The sequence below is a fragment of the Arachis ipaensis genome, chromosome B05, assembly GCF_000816755.2.
Source record: "Arachis ipaensis cultivar K30076 chromosome B05, Araip1.1, whole genome shotgun sequence".
Classification (NCBI taxonomy): Eukaryota; Viridiplantae; Streptophyta; class Magnoliopsida; order Fabales; family Fabaceae; genus Arachis; species Arachis ipaensis.
In genome coordinates this window covers 28,042,680-28,053,388 of record NC_029789.2, presented here as the reverse complement: position 1 = coordinate 28,053,388, position 10,709 = coordinate 28,042,680, and positions in this window count along the sequence as shown.

The following is a 10,709-nucleotide window of genomic DNA, read 5'->3' as shown; positions in this document are numbered from 1 at the left end:
AAGTTATAAAAGTAATCCCTGAAAGAGACCTAACAAGGGTCCAAGAAAGAGGATTACGAAATAACTTAGAAGAGATCGACCTAACGAAGTCGACCTCCTACAAAGACAAGTTATAAAAGTAATCCCTGAAAGAGACCTAACAAAGGTCCAAGAAAGAGGATTACGAAATAACTTAGAAGAAATCGACCCAACGAAGTCGATCCACTACAAAAATCCAGCAATCCCTGAAAGAGACCTCACGAAGGTCCAAGAAAGAGGATTACAAAAAGGAGTCTATCAGGGGACCAATGCAAAGAAGTCGGTCACAAGGCACTAAAGAACACACGCAAAGCAAGAAAACCAAATTGGACCCCTACGACTACAAAGAGTCAAAAACTCAAGAAGTTCAAATTGGGAGAGTTCAACATCAGCAGGTTTTATATAAAATTATAAAGGCCTCGAAGGATCACCAACACTTACTACCCAAAGGATAGCAAGCTACTTGTCTGTTTCTAAAAGTAATAAAAGTTGCTAGGAAAGCAACTAAGAAGAGTCAACATCTAAATAAGGAGATCAAAAGGCCAAAAAATCGGGCCATCTACACAAAAGTTATAAAAAGTTCCCACAAAACGCCCACAAGCCGGGCCAACTACAAATCAACAGGCATCAGAAGTTCTCTCGGCACCATCAGGAGCTTTCTTCGCGGCATCAAGACCAGGGGAAGGAGGGCGAGCTTGAATCGGCACCGCATCAACAGTCCCATCCTCCTGATTCAGGATCTGGCAATCCAAGTCAGGCACAACAGGAGGAGCGGAAGAAGTCGGCACCTTGGTGGAAGACACGGGGGGAGGAACAACTTCATCATCATCACCCTCATCATCAGGGACAATTTTGCCGTCTCGGACAACATTATCCAAACTGAAAAGGGTGAGATCAGCCTTAGGAGCAATGATCCGGACTTGTTCTTTCAAGTTCTCGTAAGCAGCAGTTACGCTACCAACAAGATGACCCTGGAGGTCGGCATAATCCTCCCGGGCGTTGTCCAGCTCTTCCCTCAAGCGCCTCCCCTCCCTATAGGATGTCACATAGCATTCCTTGTGCATCATGGCTGCATCCTCAGCCAACCTCAAGGAAGCAGCCAGCGACTCAGAGCTCGCCTTCTCATTCTCGAGGTCCTTTTCCAACTTGGCCACCTTCACCTCGAGCTCCTCCTTCAACCCCTTCATCTGGTCGAACTCCCGTTTCGCCTCCTCCATAAATGCCTTAGTAGCATGAAGAGGAAGGTTCTGAGCAGTTCGATGAATCGCAACCACCATATAGGCCATCCTCACATGATTCTGAGCCATAAACTCCAAATGATGAAGAATGGACACATCATCCATGGGAATGGTACCATATGGCCCAATCTGTTGATCTATAAATTCAATAACGTTGAAGTTAGGAGCATTGAGATCCAAGGGCTTGGAAGTCTTTTCCTTTTTACTTGGAGGAACAATGGGTGGAACAGCAGAAGAAGAAGGGGGATCCACCAAACGGACCCGAGGTATCGGGATCGTCTTCTTCACCCCGGGAGAGCTCGGCACGGCCGGCTTCTCACGAGGCTGATAAGACCCCCTCCCCAGCAGCCTTAGCCGTAACATTCCTGGCAGCAGTCACCTTCTGTGCCCTTTTAAAAGCTTTCATAGACTTATTGTTCTTCATTGCCTCTGCAAATAAAATAGAAGTCAAGCTACAAATCAAACAAGTTAAAAATACAGCTACAAGCATCATAAGACAAACAGCAAAGGAAACACAAGATACCCAGTTCAGATTGAAGAAGAGAAGGGTTGGTTATAAATTTTTTTGTGTCAAGATGGGGAGGCTGACCCCAACGCTCCTCTAAAACAGTCACAAAGGCTCGCTCAGCCTCATCCAACATGTCCCAAGAGTACCTAGAGACCCTAACATCCTTCTGCCACTCTAGGGGAAAGGCGGGCTCATCATTTTCATCCAAGAAAAATGGCCGAGGTCCTTCAACAGCTCGGACCTTGAAGAAATAGTTTTTAAAATCCCGAAACGATTCGTCAAACATGGAAAAAACTTTCTTTCCTTGGGTAGAACGGAAGGAGACCCAAGCTGACTTCTTTTTCACCACACCAGGCTTAGTCAAGACAAACAAATAGAAAAAGAGAGATTGGGAAGCAGGAATACCAAAACTATTACACAACAATTGGAAGATTTTAATAAAACCCCAGGAGTTGGGGTGAAGTTGAGAAGGGGCAACATTACAAGACCATAACAGGTCGATTTCAAATGGAGTAAAGGGAAGAGTAACTCCGAGTTGACCAAAGAAAAAATCGTAAGCATAAAAGAAAGGGCGATCGTCAACAACTCGAGTCGAGAAACAGACTCTCTCGTCAGAGGAAGGAGGAACAAACTCATAATTCTTCTCATCACCAGAGTTACTACAGACGCTGTGAAACTGCCTAAGCTGAGAACAAAACTCAGAATCAACCAGCGAGACACACATGAGGACCATGGAATCCACCCAATCGGCCATACCCGTAGGGACCTGAGAAGGCGTCGCTACGATGTTATTTCGGGAAGACATGAGGTCAACTAAGATCCTACAAAAGAAAAGAAGAGCGGATTACTCAAAAAACATCTCGGGCACGGGTCAAAACATCTCGACGGGCGGATAAACAAAAGGAAAACCCCAAGACTAAAACCAAAAAGTCCTGGGGCATCCTTTGGAGGCAATAACAAAGCAAGATTTCTAGGAAAAACCTACACCCCAGTATCTCTCAAAACAAGGAAAGAAGACCTAAAGCAGCAAGCATTTCATCCATCAAAGTTAAGAAACGCAAAGTCATCAAAGCAACTATCTTTCTACAGTCTACCAGCGAAAGCACTGTTAACGTCAGCAATGCCAAACAGAAAACCATCAAAAGCAGAGAAACTACAAGACACACAATGATCAGCAAAAAAGACAGAAAAACCCAAACTTTCTCAAAACAGACAAAAAAAATGGCATAGAGAAAGATAGAAAGAAAAATCGAACCTGGAGAAATAGAAGAAAGACTGTAAAAGAAAGCCGAAGAGCAGAAGCAAAACCACCCCCCTCGAAGCAGAAATTACGAAGATAGAAGGAGAAATCTGGAAATCGCCCCTTTCCCACAGAAAGCAGTAACAGAACAGGCGTTGCAGGAGAAATTGCGAAAGAAACAGAAAATGAGATAGTAAAGGGAGAAGTTACGAAGGGAAGCGAAGAAGAGAAACCGTTTTTTGATTAAGAATTTCAAAATAAAAGCCAAGAGAGAACGAGGGCAATTAATAACCAATTAATGAAGGCATTAAACCCTCTCACGTTCCCAAGAACAAAGCGCTGGTATAAAAGCGCGCGTTTTTAGAGGAAAACGTTCTACATTCAAAAGCTCTACGTAGAAAGGAATCGACAAAAGTGCTCGAGTTCGGCTTCGCTGTAAAGAAGTTCGAAGTCAAGAAACTCGACTTCAAAGCAGAAGACCGAGCTCAAGCAGGGGCACTGTTCATACCCTGGGTCGAGCTATCCGACCTGGGATGATCGACGACAAAGCGACCGACCTCTTCAGGTCAAGCGGACCGACTTCTTCTTAAAGAACTCGGCCAAGTTGACAGGAAAGCCCATAAAAGGGCCCAAGTAGAGGAACATGACCCAAGTCCAAAGGCCGTCCAAGCCTATAAGAGATAAGGGCGGTTCCCTTGAAGATAAGCTGACCTCAACTCAAAGATAAAGATAAGATAAGATAACTAACTTATCTTATCTAGAAAGGTCACTCTACAACTACTATAAAATACACTGGAGCACCCAGGTATAACTCAGACTCTGATTCTACATAAAACCTGTTTAATACCCATGCTAACTTAAGCATCAGAGTCTCTTGCAGGTACCCCCCCACCCTTTGGTGATAAAGGATCAGCAGCACAACCAGTCCAACAAGTCGAACGCACCAGCTCCGGTCGCCATTCACGAACCGGACACCTCGGGTTCCGACTAGCACATAAGATCTCGACCGAGATCGACCTACAAATTTAGGTAACCCTCGGAACACCAACCAAACCTAGTGTAGTCATCCATAATACCCATTCCATAACTTTTTCCTCCAAGACTTTGAGTCCTAATTGGTCCAAACAGATCAAGATGCAACAACTCCAATGGTTTCTTAATAGAAACATCTTCCTTGGGTTTAAAAAAAGTTTTTATTTGTTTACCCATTTGACAAGCATCACAAGTGATGTTTTTATCAAACTTATTGTTAGGAAGACCTCTCACTAAGCCTCTTTTTACAAGCTTAGAGATTTAGAACATGCTAGCATGTCCTAATCTCTTATGCCACATCCATTTTTCAGAATCCATTGAAGAGAAACAAGTTACATTTTGAACCTTAAGATCATCTAGAGTGAAACCATAAACATTGTAACATCTTTTTGCAATGAATAAAACAACCCCTGATTTTTCATTTATGACTCTAAAATCTAATTTTCTAAAGGTTACTGCATATCTAATGTCACACAATTGACTTATGCTCAATAGATTATGCTTTTACCCATCAACTAGAAAGATACTATCTATGCAAGTAGAAAAATCTTTGCCAACCTTACCAATGACAATTATTTTACCTTTACCATCATCTCCGAAAGTGATAAGCCCTCCATCATACTTGTTGAGTTTGATGAAGAAGGCATTCTTTCCGGTCATATGCCTTGAACATCCACTATCAAGATATCACATGTCCGATTTCTTCTTGGATGTAAGGCAAACCTGCATGTTCTTCAACTAACCTTAGGTATCCAAATCCATTTGGATCCTCTTATGTGAAATCTTCTTGGTTGTCCAAGAGTATTATAATCATGAACAACTTTATACAACTTGTTATCATCACCAAAAGATTTTAGAAATATGAAGCATTGTTGAGGAACATGATCATTTCTATTGCATTTAAAATAATGTTTCTCATTTGCTGAATTTTGAGGCTTGTTTGAGATCTTTGGCTTAACAATCTTAGAAGAGGAAGCTTCAGATTTTTTGAATGTTTATTTGAAAACAGATTTACTTTCCTCTTTGAATCTAAGTCCAAATTTTTCAAAACTAGATCTTTGACAAGCAAATAATTTGTCAAGATTTTGTGAACCTTGAACAAACTTTGCTAAGTCTTTATTTAGATTGTTAAATATCTCATTTAGGCTTTTATTTTCAGCAATTAAATTAGTAGAGGCTGAGACTGAATGCTTGAGTTTGAATTTATTTAATTCAGCTCTTAAGGCATTGTTTTCTTCTTTCAAAGATTTTTTATCACAAGCTTTGATTGCCTTTACCTTTTCTAATAATGATTCATTTTCAGCTCTCAATGACTCATTATCTTTCTTGCACTTAACATATTTATCAAAAAGTTTCTTTGAGTTCATAGTGAAATCTTTGATAATGTAGTGCAATTCATCAATAGATAAGTCAAAGAGATCTACCTCATCCATATCAGTATGATCAGCCATTAAGCATACTTGAGCCTCTTGATCTGAATCTTCTTCATCTTCAGAGTTAGTGTCATTTTTCAAGTCTTCCCATGTTGCCATCATCACTTTTTTTTTGTCCTTTCTTTGATTTTTCGCCTTTCTTCAATTGAGGACAGTCAGACTTGAAGTGACCCGGTTCTTTGCAGTGGTGACAAGTAAACTTAGGTTGATCTTTCTTGAAATCTTTGGATGTAAAACCTCCTTTGTCTTTGTTTGAATATTAGTAATCCTCTCATTTTTCTTACAAAGAGCACCATTTCTTCATTTGAGAAACTGTCATCAGATTCCTCTTCTTTGGCTATTATTCTTGATTTTAATGCTACACTTTTCTTTTTGTCAAATCTGTCTTGAGACATGTGAGTAGTTTCATAGGCGAGCAACTTGCCTCTTAGCTCATCGTAAGTGATTTTTACCAAATTATTTCTTTCAGAGATGACTGTGCTTTTTACTTCCCACTTCCACTCCTCAAGATCTTCCTTACCAAAGTTTCTTTAGAATAGATTTTCTCTATGGCATCCAGGTTGTTGATGATTATTGAGAATCTTTCAAACATTTGATCGATGCTTTCATCCTCCTTCATGTTGAACATCTCATACTCCTTCATTATCATATCAATCCTGGTCTCTCTTACTTATTTAGTTTCTTCATGGGTGAATTTGAGCTTGTCCCAAAACTTTTTTAGCCGTTTTGCAACTTGAAACTTTTCTATATTCTTCAAAACTGATAGCATAATGCATTAGGTTGATTGCCTTGGCATTGAGTTCAACCTTCTACTTTTCTTTCTCTGTCCATTCATTGTCTTCCTTTGGCACCACATCTCCATCAGCGTTTTGCTTTGTTGGAATGTCTGGTCCATTGATGATAATCTTCCATATGTTGTAGTCGATTGACTGAATGAAGATTTGCATTCTCTCTTTCTAGTATGAGTAGTTGCTGCCGTTGAAGTAGGGAGGTCTATTGTTGGACTACCTTCGGTGAGTGTGTACGCCATGATGTTAGCACCCATATTGTCGGCCATAGATCTTTACTCCAAATTGTGAGGTTTGATTCTTTGAGATCTTGCTCTTGATACCAATTGATGGAATTGCTAGAATTTGAAAAGGGGGTTGAATCAAGTTAACTCAGAATTGAACTTCTTTTGATCTGTTTTCACAGAAGCTAATTATGCAGGAGATTTTTTCAATTTTGTCTCTAAAACCAGTAAGAAACAGAGAAAGAAAGAAGAGAATGTGGCCAGCATATATCCTGGTTCAGTTTTCAAGTGCCATGAAACTTACGTACAGTCTCCACCACAACCATGGTGGAATTTCTACTATAATCAACTAGATTACAAACACCAATACCAATGAATTACAACCTAATTCATCTAGTATCTTACACTAAGCTTTCTACCTAAAGCCTAGTTACCCAAGTGTTGTCCCAACTTGGAAGGAGAACCTAACTAGATTCAGAAACATCACCAAGTGCTATCCCAACTTGGCAAGGGGAACCCGCAGATTCAATCTACCACTAAGTGCTATCCTAACTTGGAAAGAGGAACTAAACTTTAATTCAACAAAATTAAACTACACAGAAATATTTCTTTGGCTTTTTCATGCATCTCTCTTGCCTCTTCTCTCATGACTTTTTCAACTCACATTCATAAATTCTTTTCTCAAATACAGAAAGATGATATTAGATAGCCATAACAAAGAAAATCTGAAATGAAGCATGCTCCGAGGGTTACCTGAAACTGTAGGTCGATCTCGGATGAGATTTGCTGTGGTGGTCAGTGCTGCTGTGTCTGACCTGTTTAGAGCGGGTGGCCGGAGCTGTCGTGTCCGACTTGTTGGATCTGCTGGAGCTGCTGATCCTTGATCACCGGAGGGTGGTGGTACCTGCAAGAGACTCCGATGCTTAAGTTAGCACGTGCTTTAGGTAGGTTTTTAGTAGAATCAGAGTATGAATTATACCTGGGTGCTCCAGTGTATTTATAATGGTGTGGAGTGACCTTTCTAGAGATAAGATAGTTATCTTATCTTATCTTTGAGTGAAGTCATCTTATCTTTAAGGGGAACTGCCTTTATCCTTCTAGGCTTTGGCTACCTTTAGATTGGGCTGTGTCCCTTCATTTGGGCCTGCTTGGGCCTCTTATGGCGATTTGGCCAGGCTCTTTGTGAAGAGGTCGTTAATGGGCCAACCTTCCAAGAGGTCGGTCATGGGCCAACCTTCTAAGAGGTCGGTCTTGGGCCAACCTTCTAAGAGGTCGATCATGGGCTAACTTTCTAAGAGGTCGGCCAACCCGGCCCTTTATAGCTTGAACCGATGTATGAACAGTCCCCCTACTTGAGCTTCGATCTTCCCTATGAGGTCATGCTTCTTAGCTTTGATCCCTTTGAGGGAGTCGTGCTCAAGCATCTGTCTGGCTTGTTTCTTCATTGCTTTGCAATCCTTGCAGATTTTTTAGAGGTTTGGTACTTCCCAGTCCGACCTCTTTTGAGTGGTAGTGTGGGTTTTCTACCCTTGCCTTCTGGATCACGCCTTACTTTAAGTTTGTGTTGACAACCATTTGCTTTGGCGAAGTTATCCTTGCAGCTTGATATTCGGGCTTTTAGTGACTTATCCGATGACTTTTTAGTGTTCTTTATATAGAATCTTTTTTAGTCACGGATGACGTTCGTAGCCCTGTTTGAGATTGTACCTTCTTTGAGCAGAGTTGTATCCCTTTTAGCTAAGCACATTTGAGCCTTAAGTTGTTTCCCAACCTTTTGGCTTGTTCTTTTTTGAGATCGTACTTGCGCCTCTTCTTAGCTGACGTCGACCTGTACGACTTTGCTCCCCGGGCTTTTTAGTCACATTCCAACAACTTTTTAGGTAGTGTTCCGATGAGGAACCTTTCTATCGTTTGTTTGGATGACTTTTTAGCGCCGTTCTGATTTGTGCTTTTGCCTTTTAAGTAGTGTCTTTTTTCAAGACTTCGTACCTTTCAGCAAAGCATTTCTGGCCTTCCTCTGGTCGTTGCGAGATGTCTTTGTCCCTTTTGTGGATCTTTGTAGAGTGTTGGCACTTTGCTGTCCGACCTCTTTTTATCAGATCTTGTTTTGTCTGTCTCCTATTTGGGCGAGATGGCCTCTGGGCTAACTTGTCCGACAACTTTTTAGTGTTCTCATGGAACCCTTTTTAGTTAGTCTGAACAATTTCGATAGCCTTGTCGTAGATCCGTGGCTTTTTAGGCAAAGCTATGTCCCTTTTAGTGCACGTTTTTCGTTGGTCCGACTTCTCTTGTTGATCCTTATTTAGCTTTTGTTGGTCCGACTTCTCTTGTCGGTCCAAGCTGTAGCTTTCGTTGGTCCGACTTCTTCTTGTCGGTTCAAGCTGTAGCTTTCGTTGGTCCGACTTCTCTTGTCGGTCCAAGCTGTAGCTTTCGTTGGTCCGACTTCTTCTTGTCGGTCCAAGCTGTACCTTTCGTTGGTCTGACTTCTTCTTGTCGGTCCAAGCTGTAGCTTTCGTTGGTCCGACTTCTCTTGTCAGTCCAATCTGTAGCTTTCGTTGGTCCGACTTCTTCTGTCGATCCAAGCTGTAGCTTTTGTTGTCCAACTTCTTCTTGTCGGTCCAAGCTGTAGCTTTCGTTGGTTCGACTTCTTCTTGTCGGTCCAAGCTGTAGCTTTCGTTGGTCCGACTTCTCTTGTCGGTCCAAGCTGTAGCTTTCGTTGGTCCGACTTCTTCTTGTCGGTCTAAGCTGTAGCTTTCGTTGGTCTGACTTCTTATTGTCGGTCTGATGAGCGGATAATTTATACGCTTTTTGGCATTGTTTTTAGTATGTTTTCAGTATATTTTAATTAGTTTTTATTATATTTTTATTAGTTTTTATTCAAAATTCACTTTTTTGGACTTTACTATGAGTTTGTATATTTTTCTGTAATTTCAGGTATTTTCTGGCTAAAATTGAGGGACCTGAGCAAAAATCTAATTCAGAGGCTGAAAAAGGACTGTAGATGCTGTTGGATTCTGACCTCCCTGCACTCAAAGTGGATTTTCTGGAGCTACAGAAGCCCAATTGGCGCGCTCTTAATTGCGTTGGAACGTAGACATCCTGGGCTTTCCAGCAATATATAATAGTTCATACTTTGCCCGAGATTTGATGGCCCAAACAGGCGTTCCAAGTCAGCTCAAGAATTCTGGCGTTTAACTCCAAAACTGGCACAAAAGCTAGAGTTAAACGCCCAAACTGGCACAAAAGCTGGCGTTTAACTCCAAAAAAAGTCTCTACACGTGAAAGCTTCAATGCTCATCCCAAGCACACACCAAGTGGGCCGGAAGAAGATTTCTGCATTAATTACCTATTTCTGTAAATCCTAGGCTACTAATTCTCTATAAATAGGACCTTTTGCTATTGTATTTTCATCTTGGTTCGAACAAAGCATCTTCATACGCTTATCTGAAATCCACCAATGAATTACATAAGTATCTCTATCTTTATTTTATGTTTATTTTCATCACCTGAAACTCCATAACCATTTGAATCCGCCTGACTGAGATTTACAAGATGACCATAGCTTGCTTCAATCCGACAATCTCCATGGGATCGACCCTTACTCACGTAAGGTTTATTACTTGGACGACCCAGTGCACTTGCTGGTTAGTTGTGCGGAATTGTGACAAAGTGTGATTCACGTTTGAGAGCTCCAAGTCTTTGGCGCCATTGTTGATGATCACAATTTCGTGCACCACGGTCCAAGCTGTAGCTTTTGCTGGTCCAATTTCTTCTTCTCGGTCTGAGCTGTAGCTTTTGTTGGTCCGACTTCTTCTTGTCGGACGGAGCTGTAGCTAAGTTATTTTTAGTATTCTATTTTTAGTCAGACCTCGTCAGGCCACTTTTTATGGATTACTTTTTTATAACTTCTTGCATTAATCTGTTTTTATCGCTTTCATCTTAGCCGACTTTGTTGAAATCGGATGATGAATTCTGCTTTCACTTTTTTGCCGACCTTGTCGAAATCGGGCAATGAATTCTATTTTCATCTTTGCCGACCTTATCGTGATCGGGTGGTGAATTTAGTTTTCACCTCGCCGACCTTGTCGTGATCAGGCAGTAAATTTTTGTGCTCAGATTAATGCGTCTTGGTAGGGAACTTTTTAGGGAATATGCAAACTTTTAAACAATAAAATAAAGATATGAATAAGAGTGTGTACATGTTAGTGCTTACCCTTCTAGGTCGGGC